Source organism: Amblyomma mixtum, chromosome 10 (assembly GCF_055824585.1).
Source record: "Amblyomma mixtum isolate Tamu chromosome 10, ASM5582458v1, whole genome shotgun sequence".
NCBI lineage: Eukaryota > Metazoa > Arthropoda > Arachnida > Ixodida > Ixodidae > Amblyomma > Amblyomma mixtum.
Window position 1 is genome coordinate 15105972 of NC_143021.1, and position 14338 is coordinate 15120309.

Below are 14338 nucleotides of genomic sequence, written 5' to 3' on the forward strand. Positions count from 1 at the left end.
TTGGCATGATACAATCTTTTTTCGGCGTGCGCTGCCGACAACTACTACCACTACAACGACGACGCCGACGGCTTTTCGACCGAACGAGCTGTATAACGCTATCGCGTAATATAGAAAATTTAAATCAATTTCTATTTTGGAGCGAAAAGCTCCACTTCTCGCATGGAGAGCTGAAGGTCAAATCAGGCTTGGATTTTACCTTTAACTGGAGGCTCGCGAGAGGTGTGGCTGTGACTCATACCCTGTGACTTGTCTCCGACGTAGGATAGCTAGACATAACAAAAAGATTGAGGAGATTGAAGAAGGATAGTTGTTTTCATCAACATCGTAATTAATAATATTTAGTCAACTTTTCAGCGACTGCAGTTAGCGTGAATTCTATTACCGGAAGCTTACAGAAATGATTATACGCTTCCCCTGTAGTTCGACGCTGTTGCCAGGCGAAAGATTTGCAGGAAGTGAAAGACTCAATGAATGTCTGCTGCGTGGACGCCGCGAACGCACCATGCCTCTACTTTCACTCCTATCTTCCTCTCTTTCCTGACGGCGTGATTGAAGTGTTCACCAAGAAGTGAGAGTTACTGCACCACCTCCTTTCCTGGAAACCACTACTCCCTCCCGTGAGGGAAGAGAAGGAAAGAGTGGAAGAAGATGGAATAAATTTAACCACATAGGGACCTTTGTACGGACATCGCACGGCACACGGGCGCCTTTTGCGTTTCGCGTGCATAGAAATGCGGCCACTGCGGCCAGGTTTGAAGCCGGGTACTCCGGTTCAGTAGCCGAGGGCGCTGACCACTGAGCAACGAGTTGAACCACACGAACGGCTGCGTAACGTCGGGAGTTCTTGTCCACCGATCATCATTGCCTTGCTTGCGCAATATGTGCGTTGTGTTGGAACTGGAGGCGAATATCTGGAAACATGCGCGTGTCAGTAGACTTGCGGGTGTTAAGAGGAATGCGGGCATCTTGAGGTTTCCAACGTAAACATGTACGCTAGCTTCAGTGGCTAAACGTTTCTATTAGTTTTTGTTGAATGTCAGAAGGCAATTTTTCAGTGACTTTTTGTCGGTATGGTCGCGTAACCACGTCCGATTTCAGCCTTATTCTAGAGCTCATCGTCTGTTAAAAAAAACGAAAAGTATAGTTTTGAACGCCCTGTTTCGGCACTCTTCCTGAAGACGTTAGCCCATTAGCGCACAGAAGATGCAGTGGGTACGTTGTCAGTATCCGTTCGCTGGACGCTTACCCATCATATCTAACAAATCTGAACAAAAGCATTTTTCAATGAGAAAAGTTTGTTAACGCAATTTTTTCAGAGGTTATAAGATTTCGCTATAAATATCAAAATATCCGTACATATCCCGTGAGCAGGCTTGAATTTTTTTGCTATGCAAGTTTTTGCTTTCGTCAGAAACATTCACCGTTGGTTTTCTATGGCAGTCTTAACTGCTCTATGTGAGCGATGGAAAAAATTTAAAAACGCCACTGAAGAACGAACCATTGCCTTCAATGCTTCTTTAACACTAGCGTACAAAATTCTAATATCAAAATTTTCGCCCAAGTATGCTGCACGGTGGTGGTGGTAAAAACTTTCTTCCCCACAGTCGGAGTCCTGAAGGACACTCGGCTAGGCGCCAGGTGTAGAGGGCAGCTCCCACGTCGGCACAGAGAGCCCGAAGCTCTTCGCCGCCGCCCGGGCCTTGCATATGTCTGGGCTCTTTAATGTAATAGAAAATCATAGGTACAAATTTCTTTCATGGTGTGTTAACGTGCCGCGTTTTTACAAATTAAGCTGTCTGTTACAAGCGAAGAGCTGGCTAAGTAATCACGGGGTCTACTTTTTTTTTTCATTTCCACGTGAGCCCTTCAAAAGGCCTATACGATGGAGTGTTCGTTCGCTCGTGCAAGAGGATGCCACGCCTTCGATATTTAGGCCCCCTATCGGTCATTATTCTGAACACCTACAATGTGCTCGCATTTTGGTCTTGAACACCTCTCTTGTTTCACGTCTGCAACAGTGTGAGATGTTCATTCTGACGTATTCCGGGGCCGCCCTATCAAAACACCTTGAAAGCCTTCGTGGACTTGTCTTATTGAGGCCGGCTTTTTTCACATTCTCACTTTTTGGGGGTGAATATAGACTCCTCGTGACTTTCAGCTTCTGCGTCAACTGTCAAAACGGAAAGGAATTTTCATTATGCGGCGTATATTGTAAAGTGTTCTCTAGAAGCCATATAATTAGATGTATTTGACATTTCTACATAGCTCCGGGCTTCAGAGTTAAACAAACTCATAAAGAAATCCGCTGGCGACGCCCAACGGCACTCAAATCAACTAGTGGACATGATGCATATTGGTAATGTTGACTGGAGCATATCTCAGTTTGGGCAGTTCACTAGCAGCCAGCTCCCTTTGGCCAGCCTTGCGCGAAAAGCCGAATCAACGACCGTCTTGCAGTAGCTTTTTCCTTCAATGCTGCTCAAAGTAACCCCAGGTAGTTAAAATGAATCTTAACTGACCCATTACCGCGTGTGTTATGGCCCGTAGTACAGCTGTAGCACGTAAAAATGCTAACCGTCTGTCACCGCTCACCACACAACGTCGTGGACGATGTCACTAATCACGGTTCAAGCACAGGCATTTCAACAACCTCATGGAAAGTGCGTTATTCTTGCAAGGCGCACAGCTCTCTTACGGCAATGAAAAGCAGTTTGTGTGTGTGCGCTCTGTAAAGAGACAGTATGCAAGCGCGTGTAATGTGTGTGTCCTGTACAACGTGTACGATTCCTCCCGACACAATCGTGACTTGCACCGATTGCAGCCTCGGGCCCGAAGTTCCCCTTTCCCATGGTGTGCACGGTCAGCGACCACTACACGCCGGCCGTGGTGCTTCCAGACGACGGAATCTGCGACTTCATCTTCTACGATTCGTTGTACAAGGGAAACGCCAACATTTTCACCCAGCCGCTGAGCCCCGTCGTGAGCTTCTTCGTGCAGGATGGATACAACTATACGCACACGGAAATCGGCTTCTCGTTCGACATGCGGTAAGAAAAAATTGCTCACCAAAGGTATATCTGCGCACAAAAAAGTCATCACTCTTGCCTTTGCCGTAACGCTTGATCCATGGGCAAACTACAGGAATTTTTGCTGAACATCGAAGGGGCAAATGTTCTCAAGGGAATCAGATTTAGACCACCTCTAACAGCACGGGAAGCAACAATCAGCGCTTCTGATCAGGAATCATATTTGTGTGTGAATACCGAAGAGCTAAAATTTCAAAACTAATATCACGTTGTTCAAAGTGTGCATGGTCGTTATACACAGCTTGTGAAACAGCACTGGACAAGGATTGGATGCAATGGAAGACTACAACACAAGGCACTCTTTTCTAACTGAAAATTACCAAACAGGCACACCATGTCCAGACCTGATTGCCATTTATGAATGAAATAAAAAAAAACACAGTTGCAAAAGCAAATAATGATGGCTACCTCTCCATTCTGGCAAGTGTGTACCTCGCCATAGTTTCGTGAAAGTCAACATATGGATTATTTGTTAGTTGAAAAGAGCGGTAGACAACACGTACGATAATGAGATAGTAGCAGTGCAAATCACTCAATGTAGCATGTCGGTACGATGCATCTGGCTTACTCATGAAAGTACTCGACCATTTTCAGAACTGTGTATAGCTACGGCAGTTACACTGGCTGCTTATTCCTGCTATGTATTTGTTAATTGCGCAAGTAACTACTTCTAAATTGAAAAAAGAAATCCCCCGCTTGGTCAGCAACTCTTTTCTGTCACTGTTTGCGTTCCGCCTCTCTTTGTAAGGTAACGAAACCCCAGGTCTTCGTGCCAGCCATATTTTTTAATGATTAATTAATCAATCGGCAAAACCCATACTTTGCCAAAGCTCGTGATATCAATGCTCTGAGTAAATTCTGCGCCTAAAGCGTAGTGGATTAAATGCTTAGATAAACATAGAGATGCTGTATTCGTACAAAAATTTCAGTGCCTGCATATGCCCACAAACCACTTTGCGGTAAAGTACCTGCACATCTTGCAGGGGTGATCTTGGGGACTTAACTGTACTGTTCGGGCTGCTGGTTGCTCAAACCGATGCTACCTTGGAGTTCTTCATATAGGTTAAAACCTGTGTAGAAAAATGTCTAGTCAGGTTTGATTCAAAAAAATTATTACGAAGAAAATGTATCTTGTTCGAATTACTGACTCCAACAACGATGGCGGACAAGACAATGAAGTATGAGATGCTTTGAAATTAAAGCAGCTGGTGTAATTTCGCAGACAGTGACGGAATATTTATACTGCACCTATCGTAGTTATTCCGTAACGAACCACAGAAGATAAGGCAAGAACTGGGAGCCTTTCTTTCTCGCTGGCACTTAGGTTCCAGTGACAAAGTTATTTCACCGTTGCGCTAAAACCATCGAGTTATCAGATCCTAATTTTGAATGTGGATGCTGCGTCTATGACGGCTGAAAACAAGAATGCACTTCGAAACTTCGGTGCTGCGACGAGCGCGATACGCAAAATTGTATTTTTTTACTAGAAACCGTCACTATTCAGAAAAAGCCAACAGTTTCTTTTTAAGTTAGTTAGCGACGCCGCATATCCCAATCTGCGTCTACGCATGAAGGTGAGAGTGGCAAAAAATGTTGCGCATGTCCAAACTAAGATGAGGCAAATAATTTGGAGAGCGCTAAAATAAATATTCCGAAAGGCTACCTCCACTTGCAAAGGCGGATTTCAGTGCAGACAGGAGCAGACTTGTACAGAGCGCTCAAGCGGTGATTTGCGGAACGAAGGCGAACTTATAGCGCAGGTAGGGGGGTTCACTGACAATGCAGATGCTCATGCGCTGGCGCATAGTCATATAGAGCGACCAATACACTAGAAACGCGTCCTAAGTATAACTGCACTAATATTGCGTTGTGCCGCAGCACAATGCTCCAGCCTACTTATGTTTTTGTCGTACGACGCTATTTAAGACGGAAAACCACTTACCATGGCACCGAGACGGATGTGAGAGGGCAGGGCTTCAAGAATATCCTTCAGGGCAGCCGTGTCGAAGTAGAAATTTCTCTCCCGCTGTTTACGTTCGCAGCAAAGCCAGCGCTTGTCCGGCTTCCCTCACAACGGCGACAAACCGCCAATCGCTAACCAGAGTGAGGCGCAAGCTACGGCTGTCGTTTGCAGTATCCACTTCAGTGAAGGCGGTTAAGGAAGCGTCTTTCCTTTCTCCGTCGCACATAGAAAAGCAGCAGAGGCAAACACGCAGTTGTCGCTTACGATGTCCGCCTAAAGCATAGAGTTTCTTACTATTACCTAGAGGGAAAGCTGGCGCCCCTTCTATATGGGAGTTTGTGTGGAGCCCCCTCAAGACCATTTCAGCCACCATGGACGCTCAAAGCATCATGGGCCGGTGAGCTACCGACGGCAGAACTACAACTTTTTGCTAAAAAATAATAGAAAAATAAAGCTGTTCAATATCCTGTCTGTAAATTGCAACAAACGCGCAGAAAATCATGCAAATGCAAAGTTTGCCCAAAAAAAGAGATGGCTAACTTTCCCACTGACCAAGTAATGAACACTACAAAAACAAATATTTCGTAATTAACAGGTGCATTTTCAAAAGCAAATATGTTTTAAAAAAAATGTTGTTGCTTAGATACTTTAAGAGGTTTTTTAATGGCATTTTGGAAAAGTGAAACCTTTTATTGGTGTCGTATGTCGTTGCGTTTTCAATACCATAGCTATTGCAGACTGCGTTCGCGCGAAGGTCGTCTGCGCACACACGAACAGCGTTTTCGGAATGAAACATCTCAGTAGTGCCACTCCGTGTTCCCGAAAAAATACGACTGTCCCGCAACAAGTAGCTCACAGCCCCATGATGCTTTGAGCGTTTATGGTGGCTGAAGTGCAGCGCCGCCAGCTTTCCCTCTAGGTAATAGTAAGAAACTGTATGGCTTAAAGAGAGGCTGCAGACAGTCCGCCGAGCTCCATGCTGCGACGCAACCAGAGATTCCCCGCCCTTTATAAACATGGTCTATAGACAGTCTATAGACTTCTTATTGACTCTATGACTTCCTATAGACATTGCTTTTTTTCTTTTCATGGTATTTAGACTTTCTATAGTTAAAAGTCTACTGGAAGTGTATGACCATAAATCTATAGATTGTCTATAGACTGTCAATGGCATTCGTAATGCCTATAGACTGTTCTCTAAGATTTGTCTATAGATAGTCTACAGACTTTATAGACAGGAGCCTATAGACACTCTATAGACTGTCTAAAGCTTTTTTTGTAAGGGGCTGGCGCTGCCAGGCCTGCACCGCTTACGCCGCACTCGCACGCACGGCGTCTCCGCTGTCCGCTGTTGAGTGCGTCTCAACCGAAACCAAAACTGCTGCTTCATTGGCGACGTAAGCGATAAGATATAAAGCACACACTTCCCGCTGGCGCGTTGTTAAGGCCGATTCACACGACGGACCGTTCGCCCGCGGCCCGCGCACTACGTGTGCATGCGTCAGCACATTGAGGGGCGCGCTGTCGGCCGCCATCCATCCATGCATCTAGCGCGCCTCTCAAAGTGCTGACGTATGCACACGTAGTGCGCGGGCCGCGGACGAACGGTCCGTCGTGTGGATCGGCCATGAACCATAGCAGGAATTCGACCTCGCTCCGTCTCAGTGGCCATACGGCGTTTTTTGTTGCGGAAGCAACACTAGGCTAGGTGTAAGCGATTTCGCGGAGCCCCGGAGAGCCCCAACTGCGCATGCGCAACGAGCGAGTGTGAGACAGTTACTGCGTAATTTACTTTCCTCAAATACAATTTTAATTTGCTTCATTACGGCCCCTCTTTATCTTCCTTCTTTCACTCCGACTCCTGTACGGTGCGGTTGAGGTTTGGTTTGGTTTATGGGTTTTAACGTCCCAAAGCGACTAAGGCTATGAGAGACGCCGTAGTAGAGGGCTCCGGAAATTTCGACCACCTGGGGTTCTTTAACGTGCACTGACATCGCACAGTACACGGGCCTCTAGAATTTCTCCTCCAAAGAAATTCAATCGCCGCGGCCGTAATCGAACCCGCGACTTTCAGGTCAGCAGCCGAGCGCCATAACCACTGAGCCGCCGCGGCGGCTCAGTGTCCAGTGAGGTGTCCACTGAGATGACAGAGAATAACTGCTGCATTTCCTTTCCTCGAAAAGCGTTGTGTTCAAAGGGCAAGGCATCCCGCCGAACGGGTGGTGGTGTTCCCTGGACTCCCTGGCAGCGCTACAACACGCTGTCGCGTTCCACTCCTAAAGGCAAAGCTTAAGCGTCATTAATTAGCAGTTAATTAGTATTTAGTCATTAATCAGTAATTACCCATTAAGTAGTAGTAAATTAATTAATTAATTAATTAATTAGTAGTAAATTGGATTACTTTGTAATTAGTACTTAATTATGTGGGACGTCACCAATGGATGACGTGGTGGTGCGGAGTGGTGCGGAAAACGCTTTCGCCTCTACGCACCTTGGACAGTCAAAGTGCCCCCTGCGCTGCTATTGGCTCGCTTCAGCCGCCGCTTCCGGTCTCACCGGATGCCGCGCGTCAAAATCTAACCGGTCCTGATCGGCGGCGACGGGCGTTTTTTTCGATGCCGGGCGTCAAATCTGCGCCGTCGGGCGAAAATCGCCTCAGAAACACTCCATGTATTCCGGGCTTCAGGGTGCCGCAATCCAAATGCGATCAGAACAATGTGCGTCAAATTTCCAATGGATTTTCTCAGAGTGGTGCCGACTAATACCTCTTCGCTGTCGTCTAGATGAAGTCAATGGGCTGAGGTCCGTTCAAGATTCGCGGGCAGAAAACAGGCCGCACTCACTCATCACGATCTTCATTCGAGCGACAAAGACAGGATACGACATGCCTAGCACGCTGACACAAATACACTACGGGAGCCTTGACGCTAAACCTGAAGTGGTGAAGCAAGAAACGGCAGCGCGTCGGATGCTGACGGATGTCGGCCGGCGACGGGAGACAGCAGGGCTCGCTGCGTTGGGCCATTAGAGTCTTGCTTGACACGAATTGTTTTTTTTACATATTGTTAAAGACCCCCAGGTGGTCGAAATTTCCGGAGCCCTCCACTACGGCGTCTCCCATAGCCTTACCACCGGCCGACCTCTCCACCTTTCCCTCATTAAAATTCCTTTCTCTCTCTCCCATAGCCTTAGTCGCTTTGGGACGTTAAACCCCATGAAACCAAACCAAACCAAATATAACTGTCCGGCATCGGCGACCATTTGAAGCCTCGTAGCCAAAGCAGTAGGGCCACCAGGTCACATGACCCTGTGGCATCATCACAACCTGCCCATCGGAATTGCGAGCAAACTGCGTACCGTGGGAGGTGCCAGAGAGTGATTGGTCTTGAGAGGTTTCTCCGGAAAAGCAACCGTGGGTCGTACAAGGTGGCAGCGCCTGCCATCGCAGGGCAGTGACGCATCGCTTAACCGCTGCACCACGAGGACTCGCACGGATCTATGACTGTAAAGTTTAGAATATATGGGCACTAACCCATTAAGGTTATTACGTCATACCCTTAAGGCGGAGCTAACGTGTCCCGTCCAGCATTTCCTGCAGGGTAGTAATGCATCTCTGAGCGAATTTTGGGTATTTCATGGGGCGCAAGTCGCTGCTACTGTCCTAGAGGTGCCTTCTCTCTCTTTTTAATTACATGATGATACAAGAAAATGTAAGGGGCACTTACGCTCCGCAATATGAGTATGACATGAATGCGTTAATTGATCCCTTCAGCGGCCTGGCATCCACTTTGCGAATCACGTCGCAGACACGGGCACTGTTCTTTCTTTCACCATCGCATAACGCTTAACCATACTCCTAAGAGTACAATTCGATAGCATCAGATACCCCTTCCGCGCAAGGCTTCCTTCTCTGTCGCTTAATGTCTGCCTGCGTGCTCATATATGCACAATCATACCTTGCTGGGGGCCCTCATACCACTCCTGGTGCAGTGATGCAGCGGTTAAGCGGTGCGCCGCTTCCCCGCAAGTTGAAACACTGCCAGCGGTGTCGCTTGCGAGACCCACTGTCACCTGCCGGGGTGGACAGTTTGCTCACATTCCGGGGGACTGGTTGCCACCTGCCACGTTTGGCAGGTTGCGATGACGTCACGAGATCTGGTGACCTAGATGGCAGGCGGGCCACCTGCTTATCTGGGGATTTTTCGCTCTCTCCGTCTGCGGCACCTCCGACGTCGAGGACGGGCTTTCCGCTGAACGCGACCCTTAACATTGTCGGAGCCTTGCTCTGAAGCATTAGGGTTACTGTTCTTGTGAGTACCTATATGTCGCATTACATAAGATGTCGCGCATTCTGGCCTCCAAAGAAACTTTCGTTACGATGCTTTCTAATAAAATCCGCGACTTCCGCCTACCACCCCAGACAAGAGCCGATGCCGTGGGCGTATTTTACGTTGCTCCCCACCCTAGCACATTCTGCCCTTAATGCTCCCAAAATTCAATCTGCAGAACAATGTTTTTATGACTTGGGGTGTCGTATAGTTTCAGGTAGCAGTTTCGGCGTCAACCTGGCTGCGATTTCGGGACGACATTCGACGAATAATGCTGAGTGTGGCAGCTAGAACCATTTCATGCTTGAAACCGTCGTCAAGGTTTCTGCTTCTGTGTTCTGCCCACACACCGCTCGCCTAGTGAAGATTGCGTTCGCTGATGGCCTCTGTTCCTTCTTGAAGAAGCACAGCCCTGGTTCCTTCCAGACGCTTGAGGAATGCACCGATCATTCTTGCGTCCATGCCGGACACGCCTTACGATTTCGCGTCTCGCTTGTGACCTGGCTGATTTGCGCCCCCTTTTTTTACAACAGGAGCAGCCAATTCGTCTCCGAATACTCTACGACACCTTTCCAAAACAAGGTACGAGACGTCTCGACGCAAAAAGTGCGTCACTTCGGAATATTGGACATGGATTTCACCGTCACGAACACCGGAACTGTTCAGCAGGCTCTGCGGATCCTAAAGGCGAGTCTCTCTCGGTCAGCGGTAATGATAACACATAACTCCACAATCCCATTCAGACCGCTAAGTAGGTCTGGCGCTCTTTTATCGGTAGTGCACATGTACTCATTCTAACTTTTTCAGATTCTTGATTCCTTCTGAAACATTCCTCGCAAATTCTGCATCCGCGCTTTGGGAACAATTCGCTGGCTTGTTCTCAGTAATTTGCCGCATTTAATGAGCTTGGCTCATGCGAGGAGAATCCGGCAGAGCGATTGGTGAGTGCGGGAGTTTCCCCGATAATGTTACCGCCACTTTCGTTCAATGCTAATTGCGTTCAGCTTCTGAGCACGCAGTGGCTACGCACATCATACCAGACTAAGGAAAATCCAACTAACAGCGCGCGGGGTGGGGAAGCGATTGATGAGAAGAGGTCTCCTGTGTTGTCAGTGCCTGCGAAACGATCCGTATTCCACTGAGAGCAGAGCGGAAGCCTCCTTCACCAGCCATCCGCGATATGGCCGGCGCGCTCAGGCGGGAGCTCAGCGTTACGTCATTCGGGCCTTCATTCGTGACCCGACTGATCAGCCCGAGGTGTGAAGTGTGTCCACTCACAAGCTTAGAAGGGTAGAAAAGAGAAAAGACTAAAAGTTCTTGAATCGCCGTTGCAGCATATTGTGGCAGACGTTGAAATATACAGGAGCCGTTGCACGATTATTAACCTATATTCAACTAAAAATAGATGTGAGAAGACAGCCTGAACCAAATCTGATATATTGAAATGGAGAAGGTTTCAAGCGCCGCTGTGCGCCACAGTTTGTGGACTGCTGCCTTATACCTGCAACTCATCCTGTAAGTGGCGGTTTCTAGCACAGTTCTTTAGGAGGCTGTATCTTGCAAGGTCTCTTGAGGTCAGCTTTGTTCGAGATTCGCAGCTAGTGCAGTGGCCACGTCTTCCCTGGGATGTGAAACACCAATACGCGAGGACGGAGGACGGAATCCACAACGGCGGAAGTCTTGACCATTTATGACTCTTTTTTCCTAATCCTAGTCGTGTGGCGGTTCCAATATGTCGCCCCCCAAAATGCAGAGCCCGCGTTGATAATTTGGTCATGATTGGGTCCTGTGATATGAAAAATGCTGCCCTCAGTGCGGTGCATATATCTTTACGGTTTCTTTTTATTCTGCTGTCTAGTAATAATCTGAGCTTTACGCGGCAGAATTGACCCCCTGCAGGCGAGAAAACTTAAACCATTTCAGCAATCCTGGACAGTTCGTGAAAGCGAGCACAGCGACACAGCTTGCAGTACTGTCCATCTTCGTAGGTTTTCAACCTATAAGAGTCAAACAAGCGCGTAAATAAGGGCATACTTTTTATCAAAAACTCGCGGAATTCAGCCTAACCCTTAAGAAAGGAAGTATGGCGATATTCTCTATTTTACATTTGTATACTTTGGATTTTAGATGCTGTATTGCCGCTGCTATTAGCAACGGGCAAAGCCCAGAACGGATGTCCTGATCAGAGCCAGTTGGGGCACAGGACCGGTGCGCCTTAGTGAGAGCAGCAAGCAGACGTGGAAGGTTAGGAAAGAGGGAGAGAGTACGCTGTGCTTATCGCTGGTGACACTCAGTGGGACTATAATACAGTAGGTAAAGGGAGATAAACGAGTATCAGATGGGACTTTTGCTGGAGGGTCAATGAACGCGGTGCTACAAGAAACAAGGAACAAATTGTGGGATAATGTTGCGTGGCGTAACCTGGTAATACTAGCGGAAGGCCTAAATGGTGCTCTCAACGGTCACCTAGCAGGAGTAAGCTGAACGATTATCGCGAAGAGTCGAGGATATGCCAGCAATGGCGCCGCAGGTAGAAAATTGGAGGGAACACTCAGGCTGTGCCTTAAAGGTATGACGTGTTAGCGTAGTGGGTTAATTTCTATATGTGCACACGATCATTCCCTACTTTACATTCATAGATCCCGGGGGGGTCCTCATACCCCTCTTGGCGCAGTGGTGCAGCTGGTAAGCGATGCGCCACTGGTCTGCGATGGCAGGTGCTCCCAGCGGTGGGCCTTGTGCGACCAAGGTTGCTCTTCCCGAGCGACCAATCATTCATTTTACTGCCACCTGCCACGGTGGGCAGTTTGCTTCCTATCCGGTGGGCAGGTTGTGATGACGACGCAAGGCCACGTTACCTAGGCCTCCTGGGGACAATCTGCCAGAGACACGCCCACGAGTTTCCACTCGCGACTCCGACAACGGCGACACCGGATTCTCTGGTGAACAGGAGCTTCAAGGCTGTCGCTTTAAAGCCCTGATGTGCACAGTCGCGGAGGTGCAAGAATGGAACAGAGAGGCCAAGAGGAACATGGTGGCTGCTAATCGGGAAGTCAGGAGTTCAAACCAATAGAGGGATTTCGCAGAGCAGAGATAAATAAAGAATTGCAAGGCGTTGGCAGTAGGTTTGAACTAGAAAGCATCCATTTTAGTGTATATCTGAGAGCAGCGGCAGGCGGACGCCTAGCGAACAGTGGGGGAGCTTTTTTAGTGATCCATGGTTGCTCCGAAAGCAGGAATAGGGGACAGCGAGCAAAAATATATCAGAACGCGGGAGGAGCCAAACAAAGTGGCCATCGGGAGGTCCAGGCAGTTGAACAATAAAGAAGAAGGCTGGAGGGGCAGATATGCTGATATATCAAGGAACAAGTTGGCAAAACTTAATATGAGCTTGCAAAAAACGTGTCTGAGTACCAGGAATAATGGCATGCAGTAGGACGTGGCTAAATGCATCCTATTTATGAGCGCAGTTGCAGGCAAGAAAACGAGAGTCTAAAAAAAATGTCTTCATAGGGACGTAACTTTTCGCAGATGGTAGTGATATAATTCTACTGGGGGATATTAATCACAGCGTCGAGGATCTATATGTATGCATAGATTGCAACTTGAATTTAATGCTAAGTCTCTGCGAGCGCCACGACTTAGTTACTGTTAGCAGAGAACCTTAATATGAAGAACAAACCCCATGGGAATTTTGGAACAGGCTGACGATAATTCTCTACAGTCTCATGTCGCCGTAAATATAAAATGGAAATAGAGAACGAAGGGAAGTGCAGTTAGGAAAACGACCATAAACGAGCTAGTCTGCAGATGGGACATCTGGTAAAAGAGAAATGCAAGAAACAGAAAAGGAGAACGCAGATTTAAGGACCAAACCACCGGAAAAGAAAAAGGAAGCCACGAAGCTGGAGGAATTCGAACAGCGGCGGGTAGCTTCGAGAGAATGCCAGCAGAGAAAGCGCAGCTTTCTCAATATGAAAGAGAGAAAAAAGGAATTGATATGAACAGAATAAAAATTGGAAGAAGAGATCCTTGTCTAAGTAAAAATAAAGTAGTCCACTGATCGCTGGATGGCGGAAGTTTGCGGTGCAACTACATGCCAAGAAATTGTTTGTTAACCACGTTACACCATTTAATACCTATGTCTGCACTATTAATCGCCCACTCAGCAAAACCGCAACATAAAAAAAATGATAGGGTTTGAATGTAGGTAAAGCGAGTACAACGCGCGAAGGCACTTCAGGCAACACCTCCTTAAAGGCAACCGCATGAAAAGACACAGCACGAGCAGCGCGCATCCATCTCCGCCACGCGGTTGCTCGCGTTATTCCGGCGCCGATGGCTCTCGCGCATCGGGAGCGGGGACGGCGGAGCGCACCGGCGTCGCACGGCGAACAGTTCGTTTCCTGTTCCGAGACCGAGAGAGGCATTATGTTGGAAAGGGCAGCTCGGCGGCCGCTGTACTAGCCTCCCCAAGTCTACCCACCCTTCTCTTAGCTGCGTTACGTGAGCCGCGGTGGAGGTTTTGAGGGCTGCTGCAGTAGTCACGCTATGAGAGCGTGGTAAGGGAAGGGAGGGGTGGGGGGGGGGTCGCATTTTGCGCATTGACGGAGCAGCGGCAGAAGGCCTCCGCCGCTGGACCACCGACCATGCCGGCAAGGTCAAATCTGCAATGGAAGGCATTATGCGCACCGATAGCAACTACGACTCTGTGCTGCAAGTCCTCAGAGATCAGTTCGGACGTCGCGACCTGCTGCGGGATGAACGCCTGCATAACCTCCTGGCTCTGACTCCAGTGCGTATCTCGGAGGATGTGGTCTCGCCGCGGATCCTGTCGCGGAGGAATTACGTCGAAGCAACGCAAACCTCGTGAAGTTGCAGTCTCAGTTGACGAAGAGACAGAACTCCTGCGCCGAATGCATAGGCGTATTCTTGTGGGAAAGGAGGTGGAGGCATGC

General features: G+C 48.3%; 1 pseudogene across 1 annotated transcript in view; it reads left to right on the top strand.

Moving 5' to 3' along the window:
- Positions 1 to 14338, top strand: part of LOC149325188 (uncharacterized) — an 86725-nt pseudogene that overhangs the window by 14455 nt on the left and 57932 nt on the right. The window contains exons 2-3 of the transcript XR_016286453.1: positions 2825 to 3050; positions 9914 to 10067. The product of XR_016286453.1 is annotated as an uncharacterized LOC149325188 (transcript). The remainder of the gene's footprint in view (positions 1 to 2824; positions 3051 to 9913; positions 10068 to 14338) is intronic.